The following is a 23,044-nucleotide window of genomic DNA, read 5'->3' as shown; positions in this document are numbered from 1 at the left end:
TTTATGAGATAGACCAACACAAAGTGGCACATAATTGTGAAGTGGAAGGAAAATAATAAATGGTTTTCAAAATGTTTTACAAATAAATGTCTGAAAAGCATGGTGTGCAAAAGCTGGATACACACTATACAACAACTGTTGTTCGATTTCCTTTAGATTTACCTCCAATTATGTAGTGCAAGGGCCTGCCTGATTGCATACATATTTAGGCCGGGTTCACACTGGTACAACAAACGCTCCAACATTGGGAGCACATGTCGCATGATGTATGAAAATCAATGTTTCCCTATGGGAGCCGTCTTAACTGGTCCGACACAAGTCGATCTGACTTTGACAATGCTCCCTGTAATACTTTGGTCCGACTTTGAACCTACTTCAGCCCATTGACAATCATTGAAGTAGGATCAAAGTCAGATCCTTGTCCTAACCATCTGACTTTGGTATCTGACATTGGATGAATGAATGAATGAAATATTTGTATAGCACACAATGCGAACTGAATCACCTCAAGGCGCTGTGACGAGCTTTGATCATCAGCTAGAAGAAGAAGGTCTTGAGTTTTTTCCTAAAAGCCAGGTGGTTTTCTTCCAGGCGGATGTTGATTGGTAGAGCATTCCATAGCCGAGGTCCTTGGACAGCAAATCTCCGATCCCCCTTAGATTTGTACCTGGCTTTGGGCACGAGGAGGAGGTTTTTGTTGGCTGGTCGAAGACTGCGGATTGGTGTGTAATGATTGATTTTCTCAGCTAGGTATTGAGGAGCTTCTCTATGCACGCATTTGTGGGTGAGGCAGAGGGTCTTGAATGTGATCCAATTTTTTTCGGTTAGCCAATGTAGGCTCCTCAGGGAAGGAGAGATTGATTCCCAGGTTTTTTTTCCTGTTATCAGCCTTGCCGCCGTGTTTTGGATCAGTTGTAATCGCGCAAGTTGATATTGTGGTAATCCTATGTAAAGCGAGTTTGCGTAGTCCAGGCGTGAATTAATGATTGTTCCAACTATCACTGCTTTATCATTCTGAGTCTGCGAAGCATGTGTAGCAGATGGTGAGATCCACTGACTACTGCTCCTATTTGTGCATCCATTGACATTTGTGAGTCTAAAATAACCCCGAGACTCTTGGCCTTGGTTTTAGGGGAGATGGTCTGCCCAAAGACGGTGGGAGGAGTCCAGGAGGTTTTCGTTACGGAATTATGATTTGGGTGTAGGATAAGAAGTTCTGTCTTTGATTCATTGAGTTTGAGGGAATTGGTGGTCATCCAGTCTTCTATTGAATTGAGGCAGTTTTCTAGTTGTTGGTGGTGATCTTTTTGTCCAGTGATGCGGAAATAAAGTTGCGTGTCGTCAGCGTATGAGTGGAAGCAAAGGTCTGAACATCTGATGATTTGGAGGAGTGGGCGGATGTAAATGTTGAAGATAACTGGTGACAAAGGTGATCCTTGAGGGTTACCACAGGTGACTGCCCAGGATTCAGAGAAGAATTTTCCTAGTTTCACTGTGAACGATTTCCTAGGAAGGACGCGAACCATTGGAGATCTGCGTCTTGGACTCCTGCTACTTCTGTGAGGCGGACGAGTAGAGCATTGTGGTCTACTGTATCAAATGCTGCGCTGAGGTCTAACAGTACCAGGAGACATGACTCTCCGTCATCCGCTTCGAGGGCATCGTCCCAAATCTTAAGGAGTGCTGTTTCTGTGCAATGACCCGGGCGGAAGCCTGATTGCAGCGGGTCTAGGAGTTTGTGTGTATCCAGGTGGAGTTGTAACTGTTGTACTACAGCTTTCTCCGTGATCTTTGAAATGGTGTTAAGGCTTGTAATTGGCCTACGGTTGTTTGGGTCCTGAGGGTCGAGGTTAGGTTTCTTTAGCAGAGGTTTGACGATGCCTTGTTTGAAGGTGCTAGGAACGATCCCTTCTTGGAATGATCGGTTTATGAGGTGTGTTATAGTGGGAGCCATGATGTCGGAACATTCTTTCAGTAGTTTTGTGGGGGATGATGTCAATTGGTGAGGTACTGTCACGAAGTTTATTGATGATGTTTTTTGTGGTGTCCGCGGTAATTGGGGTCAGTGAAAATTTTGGCGGGTGTGGAATGTTGGTGTAGATATGCTCTTTTTGTTTTTGATGGCTGAGGTTGGCTGTTTTCTTCTGACAAATTGTTTTCCCGATGGTTTCGACTTTATCGATGAAAAAATCTGACAGTTTGTCACAGTAATCTTGGGATTCATTTGCTGGGGGCTCTAGGCATACCGGGTTCATTGATTGATTGACTATTTTAAACAGTCCCCGCGGGCGGTTTAAGGCCGTTGAGATTGTATATGAGAAATGATCCTTTTTAGCTTTGAAGATTGCTTTGCGATAATTCTCTGTGAGGCCTTTGTAGTTTGAGTGGTTTTCCTCGTGGGATTTCTTCTACATGTTCTTTCCGCTCTTCTGCGTTCTTGCTTTAGTAGAGAGAGGGAGACATTAAGCCATCCAGAGTTTTTCTTCCTGATGAGAGCCCTGCGTTTTGGTGCTATTGAGTCTGCTGATTGCAGTAATGCCTTGTTCAGGGAGTTGAGTGTTTGCTCCGCAGAGTCGCTTAAGGTCATTGTAGTTATCTTATTTGATAGAGTGGTTTTGAAGGATTCGGAGTACAGTTTTTTCTGCGATCTGGTCCAGTGCGTTGTTGTTGCAGGCTTCCGTTTTTCGTGGGTGATGTTGGAGGAGATTTTGAATTTGATGGCGTGGTGGTCCGTCCATGGCAATGCCATGTTGTTGAGTATGTTGATGTCAATGTTTTGTTTGAAAATGAGGTCCAGGGTGTGTCCTGATCCATGTGTGGGAGTCTTTATCAGTTGCTGGAGACCCAATTCTTCCAGTTGATTGATGCAGGTGGTCGCAATGGGGTCTTTGGGCTCGTTTGCCCAGAGGTTGAAATCTCAGAGTGCCAGGAAATATTTGAATTTTCAGGTGTGTATTGCGATGAATTCCATGAGGGGTGAAAGAAGATTGGTGCCGGTGGTCTGTAGCACAGTAGAATATGAGTGGTGTCATGGGGTGTTGATTGAGGATGTAGCGTCAGGGTCTCCATAAAAGACTCTGTGATGATGGTTTGGTGAGCCCCAGGTGAGCTTTAAAGCTCACTGCTAGGCCTCCTCCTTTTTTCCCTTTCCGGTGCTTGGTTAGGATCCTGTAGTTTTCCGGCATCAATTTGGTAAGGATGGTGTTGCAGTCAGGGGTTAGCCAGCTTTCGGTGATGAAGAGGCAGTCTACATTGTTCTCGGTGATGAAGTCGTGTAGTTCCAGTCTGTGTATGACTGCAGACCTGGCGTTAATCAAGGCGCAATCTAATTGTAGTGGCTGAGTAGATCTCTTGCTGTGATTGGTGGTTGCTTGTCGTCCGGTCTTTAGCGTTGTTTTTTTTTTTTTGAAGGATTTTTTTTTATGGAAGATGGCAATGTAGTGTTGATGTTCCTTAGTCTGTGGAGAACTTCTGTGTTATTTCCTGCCCCCTGCTGTAGCCCCTCCCATTGTGTGTTAGTTTTGATGGGTCAAAGGACAAGTTGTACTATCTGAAAAGTCGTATCCTGTTCATGAAAGTCGGTTGGATGTAGGACCAGTGTAGGACCAATGTAGGACTGATGTATCAGAGCAAAGTAGGATGAAAGTCTTACTACTGTCGTTTAGTATAGCGTGAACCTGGCCTTAAAGTGTTTTGGTTTGACCTCATATTATATGGCTTTGGTAAATCTAAAGGGAAAAGTCTACAGAAAAATGTATAGTGTGTATCCAGCTTTACTCTGATTCCCCTAACTAAAATCTAGTGAAACCAATTGCCTTCAGAAGTCACCTAATTAGCAAATAGAGTCCACCTGTGTGTAATTTAATCTCAATATAAATATAGCTGTTCTGTGAAGCACTCAGAGGTTTGTTAGTGAACAAACAGCTTCATGAAGGCCAAAGAACACACCAGAAAGGTCAGGGATAAAGTTGTGGAGAAGTTTAAAGCAGGGTTAGGTTATAAAAAACATATCCCAAGCTATGAACATCTCACAGAGCACTGTTCAATCCATCATCTGAAAACGGAAAGAGTATGGCACAACTGCAAACCTACCAAGACATGGCCATCCACCTAAACTGACAGGCTGAACAAGGAAAGCATTAATCAGAGAAGCAGCCAAGAGGCCCATGGTAACTCTGGAGGAGCTGCAGAGATCAACAGCTCAGGGAGAATCTGTCTACAGGACAACTTTAATGTCCCATACACACACTCGGAATTTTGGCCAGCAAAAGACCGATGAGAGCTTTTGGTCGTAAAATGCGATCTTATGTATACATCGGACTTTTGCTGGTGGAATTGCGACCAGCAAAAGATTGAGGGCATGTTCTCAATTTTTCCGTCGGAAAAAGTTCCTATCCAAAAATGCGTTCATGTGTATGTAATTCCAACACGCAAAAACTCACACATGCTCAGATTCAACTACGAGATGGAAGCTATTGGCTACTGGGTATTGAACTTCCTTTTTCTAGTCCTGTCGTATGTGTTGTACGTCACCACGTTCTTGAAGGTCAGAAATTTTTTGTGACCGTGTGTATGCAAGACAGCTTGAGTGAAAACCCCATTGAAATTCTGTTGGGAAAACCATCAGAGCTTTTTCCTACAAAAATTCTGATCGTGTGTACGTGGCATTAGCCGTGCACTTCACAAATCTGGCCTTTATGGAAGAGTGGAAAGAAGAAAGCCATTGTTGAACGAAAGCCATAAGAAGTCCTGTTTTCAGTTTGCAAGAAGCCATGTGGGGGGCGCAGCAAACATGTGAAAGAAGGTGCTCTGGTCAGATGAGACCCAAATTTAACTTTTTGGCCTAAAAGCAAAACGCTATGTGTGGCAGAAAACTAACACTGCACATCAACCTGAACACAACATCCCTACTGTGAAACATGGTGGTGGCAGCATCATGTTGTGGGATTTTTTTTCTTCAGCAGGGACAGGGAAGCTGGTCAGAGTTGATGGGAAGATAGATAGAGCCAAATACAGGACCATTTTAGAATAAAACCTGTTAGAGCCTGCAAAAAACTTGAGGCTGGGGCGGAGGTTCATCTTCCAGCAGGACAACGGCCCTAAACATACAGCCAGAGCTACAGTGGAATAGTTTAGATCAGTGATTCTCAACCAGGGTTCCGTGGAACCTTAGGGTTCCTCCAGAGGTTGCTAGGGGTTCCTTCAGCATTGGGCAATTTCTGCATCTCAGATAAGTTTCCACTGACACCATTGATCTTTTTAGCTATCTGTAAGGAGGTAATTCTTCCCAATGACCACAAGTGTAAAGACCATTCCTCTCCATCTGATACTGACCATCACACTAATGTATCATGTATCAAGTTTCTAGTTTAAACAGGGGTTCCTCGAGAGCGGAGAACTATTTCAAGGGTTCCTCTGTGTTGAAAAGGCTGAGAAAGGTTGAGAAAGGCTGGTTTAGATCAAAGCATATTCATGTGTTAGAATGGCCCAGTAAAAGCCCAGACCTAAATCCAATTGAGAATCTGTGGCAAGACTTGAAAATTGCTGTTAACAGTCCTTTTCCATCCAATCCGACAGAGCTTGAGCTATTTTTCAAAGAAGAATGTCACTCTCTAGATGTGCAAGATTTCCCCCAAAAGACTTGGTGGTTCAACAAAATATTGAATACAAATGCATGTCACACTTTTTAGATATTTATTTGTAAAAAACATTGAAAACCATTTATCCTTTTCCTTCCACTTCACAATTATGCACCACTTTGTGTTGGTCTATCAGGCTGGGTTCACACTATTGCGAATTGGAATGCGGATTTCACCTCATCCAATTCGCAATAGTGTGATAGTGTTTCACCGCAATTTGCATGTCAGTCCTGTGTGTCTTCTAATCTGTTTCAGGCCTGAATTCAGCCAAAAATCCGGGCAGAAATCAGACCTGAAACGGTAAATGGGGACGCACCGGACCCCTGCTGTGAGCCTCTCTGTGCGGTAGTGTGAACCCAGCCTTACATAAAATCCCAATATAATAAATTTTTGTTTTTGGTTGTAACATGACAAAAAGTGAAACATTTCAAGGGATATGAATACTTTTTCAAGGCACTGTATCTAACACACATATGAAATATTATTATCTGGACAGCTTGGTCTGTTAAAGTAGCCAGGTGAAACTAAAGGAGAAAAAAAACAAGAATGAAAACGAAAGCAGCCATCAATTTTAAGAATAGGTAAGTTGCAATTGGAATACTTTTTTGTTTTGGGCTTTAGTACTGTTTAAAGAACAGTCAACAGCGGCAGTTTCCATATTCTTTCAGTACAGGTTTCTTTTTGCAGTAACAGTCCAGCTTTCCGTGCAAAAATCTGCAAAAGAGCTGGTGTCAGTGTAGACTAGAACAGGCAAAGCATGAAGTCAGTCCTGGGGTGGCATGCATTGTTATATCTAACACACATGTGGAATATTACTGTGAACGGTATCTGTTGTTATAATATTATACCACACACAGACCACTCCATTTATTTACATAAGATTACTCCCGAGTAGCCGTGATGCTGTCATTTCGGTTCCGCTTACAGTATTTGTAAAGACACAATATAGCAGAGTGCAGCACGCTGATTTACCGTTATGGTATAGGCCTGAATTACAATTTGACTTGGCAATCGTCACAAGCAGTGACACTGAATCCAGCAATTCATTGGTGTAACCTCACAACATGGAAGCAATTAAGAGCAATTATTGGAGCCAACAAGCTATGACCATTTAAAAAGATCCATTTCTAAAACATAAATATATCCTGCTGCTGTCATTGTAATTACTTGAGAAATTTCCATCATTATTTCCAGTCCGATGTACTGTAACTCTATATTTATACTGTAGAAATATGTGGGGAAAGTAGCTGTGGCTACACTGACTTTATTGTTTGCCTATAGAAATAATGAACAGAAGAGTCTACTATGGCATATCCAGCACAATGTGAGCAAGTTTTAAAGGGAACCTGTGAAGATAGATATAAAAAAAGCTGCCATTCCTGCCATAATTTTGAAGGTGGAGGGTGCTGATTCTGGCTTTAAACACAAAGTAAATCGTTCAAGTGTATTTAAGCGCCAATACAAGCAAATGTAGCATATTGCAGTCCAAATTTGGTGCCTGCATTAGCTTTATTTTTTCAGGTCTTTTCCTTTATGTTTCACCTGGTAATTTTGACAGTTAAATTGTTTCTAAACCCACAACAGTTTAATGCAGAGGTAGGGAACCTTGGCTCTCCAGCTGTTTTGAAACTACAAATCCCATCATGCCTCTGCCTCCTGGTTTAATGAGTCCATATAGGCAGTAAAGCATGCCCGTGATACATGCTTGGAACCTAAGGGGTTAATTCTTTGCATTCTGTAAAAAGGCTGTTTGACCCTGTCTATCTCCTCATAGAACAGAGACTTGGAGGCATTCTGCACATGCTCAGTTTGGTGTGTATTCCTAGCGTTTTTTTTTGGGGGGGGGGGGGGGTTACATGTGATTAGCACAAGCCCAATCAAAATTGTCCAGACAGAAAGTCAAGGGTCATACAGTCTCATAGGACAGTCAGAGCAGAATTAAAACGTCTCCTGCAAGCTTTAACCGGTGATTGGCTGGACAAAGAAAGAAGTCATCAGACTGTTATATACTGCTGATGAGAAAAGCTAACAGAGTGTGTGGTGAGGAGTGCAGATCAGCAGCATCTCCTGGGCAGGTAATCAGGGCTCTGATCATCAGTGTCCACTGACCAATCAGTGAACATCAGTGCCACCAATCAGTACCCATAAGTGATGCCAGTCAGTGCAGCCTTTCAGTGCCCATCAGTGCCTGCTCATCAGTGCTGCCCATCAATGCCTATCAGTGCTGCCCATCAGTGCTCATCAGTGCCACCCATAAGTGCCCATCAGTGCTGCCTATCAGTGCCCCCCAGTGCTGCCCATTAGTGCCCACCCTTGTTGCCTATCAGTGCCCACCAGTGCTGACTATCAGTGCTCACCAGTGCCCATATCAGTGCCACCTATCAGTGTCCATCAGTGTGGCATATTAGTGCCACCTAATTAGTGCCTATATGTGCTGCCTCATCAGTGAAGCCTATCAGTGCCCATCAGTGCACATCAGTGAAGGAGAAAAATGACTTATTTACAAAATTTACTGACAGAAACGAAGAAACATTTTTTTTTCAAAATCTTCGGTCTTTTTTCACATTTTTTTAATAAAAAATAAAAATCCCAGCAGTGATTAAATACCACCAAATAAAGCTCTATTTGTGTGAATAAAAAGATAGAAAAGAAAATCAAAAAAGAAAAAAATACTGGGTATAGTATAGCACCACCGCGCAATTGTCATTCAAAGTACGACAGTGCTGAAAGCTAAAAAATGGCCTGGGCAGGAAGGGGGTGAAGGTGCCTGGTATTGAGGTGGTTAAGTCTTAGCCCTTCTACACACGGTCGGACCTTTCGATGGACAATGTCCGATAGGACCGTGTTGTTGGATAATCTGACAGTGTGTGGGCTCCATCGGACTGTTTCCATCGGAGTATCCGACAGACCAAGTTTTCCAGCTGGGCTATAAAATTTTCCGACAACATGATCCGATCAGACTTTGTCCGATCATGTGTAGAGAATTCCGATCGGACAAAGTGCCACGCATGCTCGCATGCTCAGATCAAATTCCTAAACCAAAGCTATTGGCTACTAGCCTGAACGTCGTTCCGTCCTAACGAAATAACGTCATCACGTTAAGTACGATCAGATTTTCTGACAACTTTGTCTGACTGTGTGTATGCAACAGTTTCGGACAAAATCCGATGGATTTGGTTTTCGGAATGTCCGACCGTGTGTACAAGCGCTAAAATCTACAAATTTCAGTTTTTGTACCTATAACATGTTTTACTTTTTTTTTTTACTTGCACACAACATTTTCCCTTTTGTGTTCAGGACAAAGTAGTAGCTGAAATAAACTTGGCTGTAACTAGGTAATTACTCCTTCAACAAAATTTGGAGATTTTTCAGTAAAATATGGAGTGTGGGTGCAATAAGCCATAAGTGGACCCTGAGGATTATGGAAGCTCCTTTAAACTATCTCAAAACTGTTCTTGTGCCAAAATACAACCCCTCCTTAGCTGCATTATATTATAAGGTTTTTTTTTTTAAACAGACACTGAAAAGTAAAATAGGTACACAAATGAAAATAAAAATAAAAGAATTTAAGGGGCACTAAATCTAAATAATCTAAAATACTCGAATCAACCCCCGATAATTTGTATACTTTTTCAAGCTGATTTTACCAAACACCTTAATAAGAGTTTTCTTCTCAGACACAATCCACTCATTCTTAGCCAGCAGCAGCCATACATAGCAGCCCCAGAAGAAAATCAGTGCCCGCTCTCACATTACTTAAGTTAAAGCGATGGGTTTGCCATATGATTACAGCCTGCCCTGACAGATGTGAGAAGTCATATGACAAGATTTTCATTCTTACCATCCGCAATCCAGCTGGATTATCGCACAACACTGGGATTCATTTCTTAATGCTGGCAGCTATGGATAGATTGAGTCTAAACTGTTCAACCTTCCCTGACTATCTTGACATATTATTTTCCCTCCCCACTGTTACAGAAGATAAAAATGAAGTAAGTTGGCTCGCAATTCCTCTAAAGAGGTTCTAAAGGCTCAAGCTTTTTTGCCTTGATGCATTCAATGCCTGAAGGTAAAAAACCTTTCTTGATCATACATCACGGGACACAGGAGCTTCATTACATAGTGGGTTATATAGGCACCTCTGGTGATTGGACACTGGTTGACTCCAATTAAGGAGAATTCCTCCCCTATATAACCCCTCCCTTCTGGGAGGCACCTCAGTTTTTTCGCCAGTGTCTATGGTGATGGTCACGTAAAAACTTTAGCTCTATGCAGGTCCCTGCGAGGGCCGAAGGGCTACAACAAACCGGATCCATACCTCGGGCCGATATTTGACTCCCAAGATGGTATGGTACCCGGGCCTCGTCAGCCGAAGAAGCGAGGTTTTGCCTGTAAGTCCTCTCCATTGGAAGACTGGGCTCTGGGAGAACCAGACTTGGTGTACTGTTTATACAGAGCGCACGAAAGTTTCTGGCAGAGCTTTCTACATGGCCCAGGTGGGAGGTTCTTCCGAGAAGGAGCCCCAAATAAACCTGAAGGTTGGCTAACAATACCCGCCGTGATGGGTGAAGGCTGGAATTTGTCTGGTTCAGCAATTCCTGCGGCGAGGACAGGTAAAGGAAGTCATCCTGTATATTTAAATATATGAATGGATTTCTTCATTGTGAGTAGTTGTATGTCTTACCTGGTTTCCACCACTAGAGGGAGTAAGAGCAGCCTGATGCATACTTACATGCCTTTCAATACACACGCTCAGTGAAGCCTGGTTCTCCAGCTGACTCACGTCTGCATTACAGTCCCTGCCACATCAAGGTAAACAGAGGTCCCACGTAGTTTGGGGGTCCCACACAGCCCTGTTTGGGGTTCTCCTTCCCCCCCTGGATCCCACAGTCCTCGTGCACGCGCGCCGGCGTGTGCACGTGCACCGGGCGCGTTCCCGGCCTAATGGAGGAGGAGGGAGTGTGGTTGTGAGCCATGCACGTTAGTGTGCACAGCGCTGTAATGCACAGGCGCCAGGCGGCAGTTTGTAAAAAGTCCAGAGCGTCAGGGGGCTGTAAGTGGAGACACAGGAGCTGTGGGCAGTAAGCATCCATGGAATTGGATCCAGGCAAACCTAGACACTTACTCAGCATCAGGTTGTGCAGTTTAAGCATATATATTATTGTGAGACTTTAAGCACAACAGTGATTGCACTTGTACTAGTACCTCTGCTTTATAGCTTAGGACTATGTCTCCTCATATGAGGGTTTCAGGGGGAGGTAGCAAAGGCACTGGTAAATCACCGCCTAGGTCCAGGGGTTCTAAAAGAGTGCCTGTAAGTTACCATTCCCCCCTGCAAGACTGGAGCCAGCCTCTCAAGACGAGTCAGTGCACCTGTCAGGTTTGCAGCCTCTCCTAATGTGTCAGCCCCTTAGGGCTACATTGGAGGGTTTTGAAGAGAAAATAATGAGTTTTTATTTCTGCTTCCATGAAATATAGCAAGAAAAGGGGTAGATCCCCTCCCTCTGCTGAAATTCCTCTCTCAGATGATTTTTTCTGAAAATGAGGAGAGATCCCTATCTTAGGATGGGGATCATGAGCAGTCGGATGAATCAGAGGAAGAGGAGAGAGTCCCCTCCTCCCAGGCACTCAGAAAACAGGTGCAGTATTATACTGAATTGGTGCGTACCACATTCAGAATGCCTGCTGCTGAAGTCGCTACATCCTCTGTTTCTTCCCTGGGAGTCAGGAAAGCCCCACAGACTGCCTATTCCTTTCCAATCCATCCCTTAATGGATGAATTGTTGTATAAGGATTGGGGACATCCCAATAAACTGTTTGCTCCTCCTAAAAAGGTTTTCTTTGCATTATCCTCTGGAGGAAAGTTTCACCAAGAAGTGGGGGGTCCCATCTGTTGATGCGGCTGTTTCTTGCGTGAATGAAACCTGACTTTGGATATTGCGCAGGTATTTAAAGGATCCAACTGATAAGAAGCTGGAAACCTTATTAAAAAGCCTCCTTTTCCATGACTGGCGCTGTGGTGCAACCTACAGTCGCAGCCGTGGGGTTGTGTCAGTTCCTCAAGGAACAGGTTAAGCAGATGCTTGGGATCCTTCCCAGTGAGGAAGTAGAAAATTATGCAGAACTGCCTCATATTCTGTGCTTTATGATTGATACGATTTTGGATTCTGTCCAACAAGCATCACGTTTGTCCCTCATGTTGGTACACATGCGAAGGGCCCTATGGCTAAAGAATTGGGCAGCTGAGCTGTCATGCAAGAAGCATTTGATTGGGTTCCCGTTTAAAGGGGAAAGTTCGTTTGGAGAAAAATTGGATAAATTCGTCCAAAATATTTCAGGGGGTAAAATCTACTCTCCTTCCAATCAAAAAGAGCCAACGTCCGTCATTCAGGCGTGCTCTCTCTCCCGAAGCATCAAGCTCTAAGCAGTGGCGACGGCCTTCTCAGCCCTCCTCTACTAGAAAGGCTCAAGGCAGAGCCCAGGGGCAGGAAAAGACTTGGGGGCAAAAGCCTGCCAAGCAAAGCCCAAGATCTTCCTTGTGAAGGGGCGCCCCCGCTCGGCAGAGTGGGGGGAAGGCTCCTGCAGTTTGCAGGAGCCTGGCGGAAAGAGATCCAGGACAAGTGGGTAATCCCTTCGATATCTCTGGGCTACAGGCTAGAGTTTCAGGAGATTCCACCTTCTCGTTTCCTAAGGTCAAGGATTCCCAGGGGTCCAGTAAAGCAAAAACCGCTATTTATGGCCTTAGATCAGTTACTATCCCAGGGTGTGATAGTAGAAGTGAACCCGAAAGATCAGGGTTCAGGGTTTTTACTCAAATCTCTTCACCGTTCCAAAACCAAATGGAAGTGTCAGACCTATCCTGGATCTGAAGGATCTGAACCGGTTTTTACACATGCGGTCCTTCCGAATGCAGTCAATCCGCATTGTGGTCTCCTCCCTGCAAGGGGGAGAATTCATGGCATCAATAGATATCAAGGATGCATATCTCCATGTGCCAATTTTTCCCGCACACCAAAAATTTCTAAGGTTCGCGGTAGAGCGGCGCCATTTTCAATTTGTGGCCTTGCCATTCGGGCTTGCTACAGCCCCTCGAGTCTTCACGAAGATTCTGGACCCTCTCTTAGCAATCTTAAGAGCTCAGGGCATAGCCGTCATGGCTTATCTAGACAACTTGCTTCTCATGGAGAAAACTGCAGCGTTCCTAAGTCACAGCGTCACCAAAACGCTAGAACACCTAGAACGCCTAGGTTGGATCATAAACCTAGAAAAGTCGTCCCTACAACCGACTACCAGGTTGGAATACCTAGGTATGATCATCGACACCGCTCAGGGCAGGGTGTTTCTTCCAAGGCTAAAGCCTTGGCCATTGGGGATCAGGTGCGCCTGATTCTGGGCAGAAGATCTTCCTCCATTCGGTTGTGCATGAGACTGTTAGGGAAGATGGTCGCCTCTTTCGAGGCCGTCCCATTCACCCAGTTCCACTCAAGGCCTCTGCAAGGATGCATCCTTGCGGCTTGGAACAGGAAGCCACAATCTCTGGATCTTCCTATGCGTCTATCCCCAGGGACACGCAAGAGTCTTGTCTGGTGGTTACAAACCAAGAATTTGCTGAAGGGCAAAACTTTTCTTCCTCTCCCATGGAAGATTATCACAACAGATGCCAGCCTGACAGGCTGGGGAGCTGTATTGGAGGAAACATGCTCGCAGGGGAAATGGTCTGCGACCGAGAGTCTACTGCCCATAAATATCTTGGAGATCCGGGCAGTTTACATGGCACTCATAGAGTGGACTTACAGACTGCGAGGTTTCCCGGTTCGGGTTCAGTCCGACAATGCCACCACAGTGGCTTATATCAATCACCAGGGCGGTACCAGAAGTCTGGTGGCCCAAAAAAGAGGTGAATCGCATACTTGTCTGGGCAGAAAAGCATGTTCCGTGTTTTTCTGCAGTCCTCATCCCAGGAGTGGAGAATTGGCAGGCGGATTTTCTCAGCCGCCAGAAGTTGTGCCCAGAAGAATGGGCTCTGCACCCCGACGTGTTTCAGAACATATATCACAAGTGGGGTACTCCAGACGTAGATCTGTTTGCATCCAGGTTCAACAGGAAGCTGGACAAGTTTGTATCAAGGACTAGTGATGGACGAACTTCCGACGGGACGTTTCGCGAACGCGAAACGCGAACGGACACAAACGTTCGCGAAAACGACCGTTCGCCGCGGGCTCCATTGACTTCAATGGGAGGCGAATTTCGCAAACCTTTAGGTCGAATTTGCGGCCACGGGGTAATTATTAGGGGGTAGCACGTAGTCCCACCACCTGGACAATAGCATAATACATGTATGAGGTGAATTTGGGATCGATAACTACAAGCATTTTTTTTTTATTTGGGAAATTGTTCTGACAATTCAGGACTATGGAGCTAATGAAGGCAATGGAGGAGAGGGAAGGTCAGGGACCAGGGTAGGCAAACAAGAGGGTGCAGGAGATACAGAGCACTGACAGCAGCACCGTAATACAGAGCACTGACATCAGCACCGTGACATACAGCGCTGACAGCAGCTCCGTGACATACAGCGCTGACAGCAGCTCCGTGACATACAGCGCTGACAGCAGCTCCGTGACATACAGCGCTGACAGCAGCTCCGTGACATACAGCGCTGACAGCAGCTCCGTGACATACAGCGCTGACAGCAGCACCGTGACATACAGCGCTGACAGCAGCTCCGTGACATACAGCGCTGACAGCAGCTCCGTGACATACAGCGCTGACAGCAGCTCCGTGACATACAGCACTGACAGCAGCTCCGTGACATACAGCGCTGACAGCAGCTCCGTGACATACAGCGCTGACAGCAGCACCGTGACATACAGCGCTGACAGCAGCTCCGTGACATACAGCGCTGACAGCAGCTCCGTGACATACAGCGCTGACAGCAGCTCCGTGACATACAGCGCTGACAGCAGCTCCGTGACATACAGCGCTGACAGCAGCTCCGTGACATACAGCGCTGACAGCAGCTCCGTGACATACAGCGCTGACAGCAGCTCCGTGACATACAGCGCTGACAGCAGCTCCGTGACATACAGCGCTGACAGCAGCACCGTAAGCAGCCCCAGGAGGAAGTCAGCACAGCACAGGGATGGTGTGATCCCCTCATAATAAGAACCCCCAGGAGGAAGTCAGCACAGCACAGGGATGGTGGGAGCCCCTCATAATAAGAACACCCAGGAGGAAGTCAGCACAGCACAGGGATGGTGGGAACCCCTCATAATAAGCAGCCCCAGTAGAAATATGACACCGCTCAACCTCTTCAAAGAGGAGGGTAGGGGCATATAGTACGGTGTGCTTTTTTGGGTCAGGGAAGTGAGCCAAATGAATTAAGAAGGTCTGTGTGCTTGATTCCAAAAATTGTTTATAGACATATACATGGTCTACTGATCACATGTGTTGAATTCCTCCGAGATCCATGCCTCATTCATTTTTAGAAATGTGAGGTAGTTAACACTGTGGTGAGCTAGGCGAGTACGCTTATCGGTCACAATCCCCCCTGCTGCGCTGAACGTCCTTTCGGACAGGACACTGGATGAGGGGCAAGCCAACAGTTCGATTGCAAATTGGGCAAGCTCTGGCCAGAGGTCAAGCCTGCCCACCCAGTAGTCTAGGGGTTCATCACTCCTCAGAGCGTCCACATCGGCCGTTAACCCAATGTAGTCGGACACCTGACGGTCTAGGCGTTCCCTGATGCTGGATCCGGATGACACCTGTCGATGGGTCGGCTGAAAGAATGACCTCATATCCGAAGTCACCAACACATCTTCAAACCGGCCTCTTCTTGCAGGCGCTGTTGGATTGGTACCCGCAAATCCTTCTCTGGGAGTGGGAATTGCTCCTCTGCCAGCGCACGCAAAAGCAGAATGCAGCATTTCTCGAAGCAAGGCCTGGAAGTGCTGCATTCTGACAGCCCTCTGCGACGGCGGTAACATTTCCGCCATTTTGTGTTTGTACCGGGGGTCTAAGTACGTTGCCACCCAGTACTGGTCCTTGACCCTCATGCTTTTTATACGGGGGTCCCTATTAAAACACTGGAGCATGAAGGCCCCCATTTGCACTAAAGTGGAAGCGGTGTGGTGGCCTGGCTCCTGCTCATCATCCAGGATAATGTCGTCCTCTTCATTCTCCTCTCCCCATCCTCGCACAACAGGGATCCCAGAAAGGTTTAAAGCATGCTCTTCTTGCTCCTGCTCATCCGCCCCGGCACCATCCTCCTCTGACTCCTCATCAGACTCCTGTTGTTGACTTGTCTCAGATAGAGTAGCCCCCCCTGGGAATTCATCCAGCATTGCGACTTCCTCATCTTCCCGCTCCTGCTCCTCCACAGCCTGATCAATGACACGACGCAATGCACGCTCCAGAAAGAAGGCATAAGGTACCATGTCACTGATGGCGCCATGGCTGCGACTGACCAGTTTGGTGATCTCCTCAAATGGCCGCAGAAGTCTGCATGTGTCGCGCATGAGCAGCCACTGGCGCGGTGAAAAAAAACCCAGCTCCCCAGAACCGTTTCTTTCGCAGAGTTCATACAGGTAGACGTTAACTGCACGTTTCTGCTGGAGCAGCCTATCAAGCATATAGAAGGTTGAGTTCCATCGCGTCGGGCAATCGCAAATAAGACGTCTGACCGGCAGATGGTGTCGCCGCTGAATGTCAGCAAGGCGAGCCATGGCCGTGTAAGATCTTCTGAAATGGGCCGAGATTTTCCTTGCCTGCCGCAAGATGTCCTGGACCCCAGGGTATTTGACAAGGAATCGCTGCACGACCAAGTTTAAGACGTGTGCCATGCACGGCACGTGCGTGATTTTGCCCTGTTTCAATGCGCTAAGCAGATTGGCACCGTTGTCACACACCACTTTACCAACTGTCAAATTGAGCGGTGTTAGCCACTCATCTGCCTGTGAACGCAAAGCTGAAAGGAGTGCCGGGCCAGTGTGGCTCTTTGCTTCCAGGCACAACAGACGCAGCACGGCATGGCAACGTCTCACCTGGCATGTGGAATAGGTTCTGGGGAGCTTGGGCGGTGCAGTGGAAGAGACGCTAGCAGCGGAAAAGGAGGAGGCAGCTGAGGAGGAGAGGGAGGAGGATGGAGTAGGAGGAGGAGAAGAAGAGTCAGGCCTGCATGCAATCCGTGGCGGTAAAACCAAATCTACACGGGTGCCACGGGTTACATGCTTGACGGCCGTCAGAAGGTTCACCCAGTGGGCAGTAAAACTGATATACCTTCCCTGCCCGTGTTTGCTAGACCACGTGTCTGTGGTCAGATGTATCTTGGCACCGACACTGTGTGCCAGAGATACATTCACTTGCCGCTGAACATGGCCATATAGCTCTGGGATGCCCTTCTCTGAGAAATACTTCCTTCCTGGGACCTTCCATTGTGGTGTTCCAATGGCCACAAATTTGCGAAAGGCCTCCGAGTCCACCAGTTTATATGGCAGTAGTTGGCGGGCTATGAGTTCTGACAAGCCAGCCGCCAACCGTTGGGCAAGAGGGTTATCCGGCGTCATCATTTTTTTACGCTCAAACATTAGGCCCACGGAAGCCTGCCTTTTTGCAGAAAAATGTGAGCTTGGCGTGATGGAAGGTGGAGTGGAGGACAATTGTGAGGAGAGAGGAGAAGGAGAAGTAGAAGACGAGGCTGGACGGTGAGAGCCTGCAGTGTGGCTTTGTGTGTTCCGTTGCTCCCACTGGGCTCGGTGATGGCTGCTCATGTGCCTTCTTAAGGCGGTCGTCCCTAGGTGAGTATTGGGCTTACCGCGACTAACGCGTTGACTGCAAAGATTGCAGATGGCAACGCTATTGTCAGCAGCGGACACGTTAAAAAAAGCCCACACTGCGGAGCCATGTGCCGGTGTCCTGGGAGCGCCAGATGTGACCGTACATGGTCGATGACTCGCTCCTGATACATTTGCAGTCTGCTTTGTCCCTGCTGTGCAATGTAAGTCATTGCTGCTTCTCCTCCCTATCTGCTGGTCCATATCTCCCTCTGAACTCCCCTCCTCTTCCTCTCTTGTGGGCACCCACGTGACATCACTAGACACGTCATCATCAACGTCACCTTCCCCACCGCTATAAGTAGAGTAGGCAGCAACACCGGGGACCAACCTCCTCCTTGGGCTGATCTGGGTACTGGCGTCAGACTGCTGAGTAGCGCTTGTTGCTACCTCCTCTTCCTGATCCAATACCAAGAGTGGCTGCGCATCAGAAATGTCCTCTTGATATGGATCGGAAAATAATTCCAGTGACTCAAGCGGAAGGTATGTGGTGGTGGTGGTGGTGGTCGTGTTGTTGGTGGTAGTGTCTTTGGGGGTGCACATAGCAGAGAGTGAAGAAGAGGGTGCAGATCGAGAGGATGAGGAGGGTGCAGAAGAGTAAGGCTGAGCGAGCCACTCAACCAAGTCTGGTGCATCCTTTAAAGTAATTGAACGCACCTTCTGCAACTTCCCACTTTGGCTCAAGCCTGTTGCTCCTGCCCTACCCCTACCACCCCTGCGGAAGGGCCTGCCTCTTCCTCTGCATGTCATTTTTTAAATGACCCTGTGACAAAACTCTTAGTCCCTATACCGCTGAAGGACTGCTGCAGTATAGGTGAGCGGTCAGCAGTGGTGCACGTCAACCCTATCTATTGTGGACCTATAGCGGTCCTTACAGAACAGCAGACTGTACCGCACTCAAGCCTATGTACCGTAGCACCCTATACCAAGTTACCAGTCCTTATAAGAACTTTTGTGGACCAAGCAGGTTGTGTATTAGTGTTTAGCAGACTGTACGTCAGTCCCTATACCGCTGAAGGACTGCTGCAGTATAGGGCAGCGGTCAGCAGTGGTGCACGTCAACCCTATCTATTGTGGACCGATAGCGGTCCTTACAGAACAGCAGACTGTACCGCACTCAAGCCTATGTACCGTAGCACCCTATACCAAGTTACCAGTCCTTATAAGAACTTTTGTGGACCAAGCAGGTTGTGTATTAGTGTTTAGCAGACTGTACGTCAGTCCCTATACCGCTGAAGGACTGCTGCAGTATAGGGCAGCGGTCAGCAGTGGTGCACGTCAACCCTATCTATTGTGGACCGATAGCGGTCCTTACAGAACAGCAGACTGTACCGCACTCAAGCCTATGTACCGTAGCACCCTATACCAAGTTACCAGTCCTTATAAGAACTTTTGTGGAACAAGCAGGTTGTGTGTTAGTGATTAGCAGACTGTACGTCAGTCCCTATACCGCTGAAGGACTGCTGCAGTATAGGTGAGCGGTCAGCAGTGGTGCACGTCAACCCTATCTATTGTGGACCGATAGCGGTCCTTACAGAACAGCAGACTGTACCGCACTCAAGCCTATGTACCGTAGCACCCTATACCAAGTTACCAGTCCTTATAAGAACTTTTGTGGACCAAGCAGGTTGTGTATTAGTGTTTAGCAGACTGTACGTCAGTCCCTATACCGCTGAAGGACTGCTGCAGTATAGGGCAGCGGTCAGCAGTGGTGCACGTCAACCCTATCTATTGTGGACCGATAGCGGTCCTTACAGAACAGCAGACTGTACCGCACTCAAGCCTATGTACCGTAGCACCCTATACCAAGTTACCAGTCCTTATAAGAACTTTTGTGGACCAAGCAGGTTGTGTATTAGTGTTTAGCAGACTGTACGTCAGTCCCTATACCGCTGAAGGACTGCTGCAGTATAGGGCAGCGGTCAGCAGTGGTGCACGTCAACCCTATCTATTGTGGACCGATAGCGGTCCTTACAGAACAGCAGACTGTACCGCACTCAAGCCTATGTACCGTAGCACCCTATACCAAGTTACCAGTCCTTATAAGAACTTTTGTGGACCAAGCAGGTTGTGTATTAGTGTTTAGCAGACTGTACGTCAGTCCCTATACCGCTGAAGGACTGCTGCAGTATAGGGCAGCGGTCAGCAGTGGTGCACGTCAACCCTATCTATTGTGGACCGATAGCGGTCCTTACAGAACAGCAGACTGTACCGCACTCAAGCCTATGTACCGTAGCACCCTATACCAAGTTACCAGTCCTTATAAGAACTTTTGTGGAACAAGCAGGTTGTGTGTTAGTGATTAGCAGACTGTACGTCAGTCCCTATACCGCTGAAGGACTGCTGCAGTATAGGTGAGCGGTCAGCAGTGGTGCACGTCAACCCTATCTATTGTGGACCGATAGCGGTCCTTACAGAACAGCAGACTGTACCGCACTCAAGCCTATGTACCGTAGCACCCTATACCAAGTTACCAGTCCTTATAAGAACTTTTGTGGACCAAGCAGGTTGTGTATTAGTGTTTAGCAGACTGTACGTCAGTCCCTATACCGCTGAAGGACTGCTGCAGTATAGGGCAGCGGTCAGCAGTGGTGCACGTCAACCCTATCTATTGTGGACCGATAGCGGTCCTTACAGAACAGCAGACTGTACCGCACTCAAGCCTATGTACCGTAGCACCCTATACCAAGTTACCAGTCCTTATAAGAACTTTTGTGGACCAAGCAGGTTGTGTATTAGTGTTTAGCAGACTGTACGTCAGTCCCTATACCGCTGAAGGACTGCTGCAGTATAGGGCAGCGGTCAGCAGTGGTGCACGTCAACCCTATCTATTGTGGACCGATAGCGGTCCTTACAGAACAGCAGACTGTACCGCACTCAAGCCTATGTACCGTAGCACCCTATACCAAGTTACCAGTCCTTATAAGAACTTTTGTGGACCAAGCAGGTTGTGTATTAGTGTTTAGCAGACTGTACGTCAGTCCCTATACCGCTGAAGGACTGCTGCAGTATAGGGCAGCGGTCAGCAGTGGTGCACGTCAACCCTATCTATTGTGGACCGATAGCGGTCCTTACAGAACAGCAGACTGTACCGCACTCAAGCCTATGTACCGTAGCACCCTATACCAAGTTACCAGTCCTTATAAGAACTTTTGTGGAACAAGCAGGTTGTGTGTTAGTGATTAGCAGACTGTACGTCAGTCCCTATACCGCTGAAGGACTGCTGCAGTATAGGTGAGCGGTCAGCAGTGGTGCACGTCAACCCTATCTATTGTGGACCGATAGCGGTCCTTACAGAACAGCAGACTGTACCGCACTCAAGCCTATGTACCGTAGCACCCTATACCAAGTTACCAGTCCTTATAAGAACTTTTGTGGACCAAGCAGGTTGTGTATTAGTGTTTAGCAGACTGTACGTCAGTCCCTATACCGCTGAAGGACTGCTGCAGTATAGGGCAGCGGTCAGCAGTGGTGCACGTCAACCCTATCTATTGTGGACCGATAGCGGTCCTTACAGAACAGCAGACTGTACCGCACTCAAGCCTATGTACCGTAGCACCCTATACCAAGTTACCAGTCCTTATAAGAACTTTTGTGGAACAAGCAGGTTGTGTGTTAGTGATTAGCAGACTGTACGTCAGTCCCTATACCGCTGAAGGACTGCTGCAGTATAGGTGAGCGGTCAGCAGTGGTGCACGTCAACCCTATCTATTGTGGACCGATAGCGGTCCTTACAGAACAGCAGACTGTACCGCACTCAAGCCTATGTACCGTAGCACCCTATACCAAGTTACCAGTCCTTATAAGAACTTTTGTGGACCAAGCAGGTTGTGTATTAGTGTTTAGCAGACTGTACGTCAGTCCCTATACCGCTGAAGGACTGCTGCAGTATAGGGCAGCGGTCAGCAGTGGTGCACGTCAACCCTATCTATTGTGGACCGATAGCGGTCCTTACAGAACAGCAGACTGTACCGCACTCAAGCCTATGTACCGTAGCACCCTATACCAAGTTACCAGTCCTTATAAGAACTTTTGTGGACCAAGCAGGTTGTGTGTTAGTGTTTAGCAGACTGTACGTCAGTCCCTATACCGCTGAAGGACTGCTGCAGTATAGGGCAGCGGTCAGCAGTGGTGCACGTCAACCCTATCTATTGTGGACCGATAGCGGTCCTTACAGAACAGCAGACTGTACCGCACTCAAGCCTATGTACCGTAGCACCCTATACCAAGTTACCAGTCCTTATAAGAACTTTTGTGGAACAAGCAGGTTGTGTGTTAGTGATTAGCAGACTGTACGTCAGTCCCTATACCGCTGAAGGACTGCTGCAGTATAGGTGAGCGGTCAGCAGTGGTGCACGTCAACCCTATCTATTGTGGACCGATAGCGGTCCTTACAGAACAGCAGACTGTACCGCACTCAAGCCTATGTACCGTAGCACCCTATACCAAGTTACCAGTCCTTATAAGAACTTTTGTGGACCAAGCAGGTTGTGTATTAGTGTTTAGCAGACTGTACGTCAGTCCCTATACCGCTGAAGGACTGCTGCAGTATAGGGCAGCGGTCAGCAGTGGTGCACGTCAACCCTATCTATTGTGGACCGATAGCGGTCCTTACAGAACAGCAGACTGTACCGCACTCAAGCCTATGTACCGTAGCACCCTATACCAAGTTACCAGTCCTTATAAGAACTTTTGTGGACCAAGCAGGTTGTGTATTAGTGTTTAGCAGACTGTACGTCAGTCCCTATACCGCTGAAGGACTGCTGCAGTATAGGGCAGCGGTCAGCAGTGGTGCACGTCAACCCTATCTATTGTGGACCGATAGCGGTCCTTACAGAACAGCAGACTGTACCGCACTCAAGCCTATGTACCGTAGCACCCTATACCAAGTTACCAGTCCTTATAAGAACTTTTGTGGAACAAGCAGGTTGTGTGTTAGTGATTAGCAGACTGTACGTCAGTCCCTATACCGCTGAAGGACTGCTGCAGTATAGGGCAGCGGTCAGCAGTGGTGCACGTCAACCCTATCTATTGTGGACCGATAGCGGTCCTTACAGAACAGCAGACTGTACCGCACTCAAGCCTATGTACCGTAGCACCCTATACCAAGTTACCAGTCCTTATAAGAACTTTTGTGGAACAAGTGAGTTGTGAATGTTTAGCAGACTGCAGCAGAAGGGCAGCAGTCAAGTATAATATCCTTTCTATATTTGGAAGAAAGAATATTATACATGTACAAGCCTATTACTGTACCACTGATACCAGTCCTGAAAAGAACCTTTGTGGAACTAATAATAACAGCAAGTCTTTAAAATTACCCTCACTGCCTGACAACACTGCTTCCTTCCTGTCCCTATACAAATTGGCAAAAAAAGAGAACGATTAGTGGTTACTGGAACAGCTCTTTTGTGGACCTTGATAGTAACAGCTAATGATGATGATGATGATGATGATGATGAAAGACTAATCTGGCTGTCCCTGTAGCATACACCGTCCTTTCCCTTTCTCTAAACTAACAAAAGACACTCAGGCTGCTGCAAGAATCAGCAGCACAGCAAACCTATCAACACCTAACAC

Source organism: Lithobates pipiens, unplaced genomic scaffold (assembly GCF_037356315.1).
Source record: "Lithobates pipiens isolate NorthernLeopardFrog02 unplaced genomic scaffold, aLitPip1_a1.2 Scaffold_3, whole genome shotgun sequence".
NCBI classification, from domain to species: domain Eukaryota; kingdom Metazoa; phylum Chordata; class Amphibia; order Anura; family Ranidae; genus Lithobates; species Lithobates pipiens.
The sequence above is the reverse complement of the archived record's forward strand: the minus strand, read 5'-3'. Positions refer to the sequence as shown.